General features: G+C 42.5%; 1 protein-coding gene across 1 annotated transcript in view; it reads left to right on the forward strand.

Moving 5' to 3' along the window:
- LOC105826872 (zinc finger protein 37 homolog) overlaps positions 1-1921 on the forward strand; it is a 67367-nt gene that overhangs the window by 28065 nt on the left and 37381 nt on the right.

The raw sequence follows: 1921 nt of genomic DNA on the forward strand, positions 1-1921 counted from the left end.
ATGGGTATATACATACATAATGAGTGTGGTGCGCACCATCTGGGGGATGGACACGCTTGAAGCTCTGACTTGGAGGGGAGGGGGACAAGGGCAACATACGTAACCTAAACATCTGTACCCCCATAATATGCTGAAATGAAAAAAATTTTAAAAAGTTCAGAAATAGAACAAAGTGCATGAGTAAGTGTTTTAGTCCATTCAGGCTGCTATAAAAACAAACAAACAAACCAAACCAAACCTTAAACTGGGTAATGTATAAATAACAGTTCAGAGGTCTGGAAAGCCCAAGATCAAGGATTCAGCAAATTTGGTGTCTGATGAGGGCCTTGTTCCTCATAGGTGGTGTCTTCTTGCTGCATCCCTCACATGGCAGAAGTGACAAGTGTGCTCCCTTCAACCTCCTTCACAAGGGCATTAATTCTATTTATAAGGACAGCGTCCTCCTGACTTAATTACTTCCTCCAAAAGCCAACACCTAATACTGGCATACTGGACACTAAGTTTCTATGTATGAATTTGTATGTCTCAAAAACATTGAGCCAATAGCAGAAGATTAATAAGTAATACGAACTACAGTGAGGGTGGCATTATTAATTCTTGGGATGTGGGAATTTGATGCTCCTATTACAAAATTGATTTATTTTTCACAAAGTACAAAAGAATAAAGGTCCAATGAAAGGCAAATACATACGGCAAAAATTTCAAATTGTGATAAGGTTAATTCTAACTGGTTGTACTAGGAATTTTGAGGATTCTGGGGTGGACAGGGCTCCAGAATTCCCTCCTATGACATTTTACACTGAAGTTGCTCATGCTATTACTCAACTTGAAAGTGGTTAAAATTTTTTCTCTGTGTCATTATTTAAGAAATTCAGAATAAAATAGGCCTGATCCAGGGATGATTTTCAAACAATTATTCAATCAGTGGTGCTCCACGGAGGAAGGGCACAGAAACGTGATGTTCTGTCAGGTAGGAGACTTCTTCCTGAGTTGGATCTTCACCTTTCGCTCGCGATCAGAGGCTTCACAGGCACGCGCTGCTGTGCAGCCCCACCACACAGGCTTCACCCTGGGAACCTGAGCCAGAAGGTGACTGATGAACATGCATCCTAGTACTATGGCAGGCAAGGATTCTGCCTGCTCTTCATTATCCCTTCCGGGCCTCTGGGGTCTTTCCTGGAACTGTCTACCACATACAGATAAACTGTAAAATGTGGACAGAAGGTTTGATTTTCATGGGAACCCCTAATCTGTCCCACAAGCTTCTCTAGAAGTACAATGTTTTAATCTCTGCTGAGAGACCCCATATCAGATATCACTCTGTCTCAAAATAATTAGGAAGAAGAACAGGCAAGATTTAGAGTATACTGGGGGCTGATCTATGTCCCCTTATCTGATTTTTGTCTCTGATTTACCCAAATATTAATAACTGTTCATTCATCCTTAGGTGGTAGAAAAACAGGACTAATAACAGCTCACAGAGAAAGTAGAGAATGGAATCAATGCTGCACAGAGTCCACCTTAATTTCAGTCATGGCGTACTGAGTCTCCTCAGGAAAAAATAATAGTCCATCCTCCGAACCAACTGTGGCCTCAGGCAGCTGGGCACTGACAGAGTGCACGCTCCTCACTAGCATTCCATGCCGTTCACTGACCATTCCCTCACAGAGAGAGGGAACAGTCCCAAAGGATGCTTAAGAATAATATGGGGACCAGAAGAGAGGATGATCCCACAGCCCCTGCCCTACCATCTATTCTAACTAATACTGCCCCCATCTTGTTCCAGCAGTGTTCCCCGACTCTTCTCTGGGCCTCAGCAGGGGTGATTGAGAAAGAAAAAATGTTATTAATGCCCATCCATTCCACATAGTTTTTTGGGTTTAAGTTATTCATTTCCCAGGTTTTGGCTTGCTGTTCCATC

Source organism: Propithecus coquereli, unplaced genomic scaffold (genome assembly GCF_000956105.1).
Source record: "Propithecus coquereli isolate 6110/MARCELLA unplaced genomic scaffold, Pcoq_1.0 Scaffold930, whole genome shotgun sequence".
Classification (NCBI taxonomy): Eukaryota; Metazoa; Chordata; class Mammalia; order Primates; family Indriidae; genus Propithecus; species Propithecus coquereli.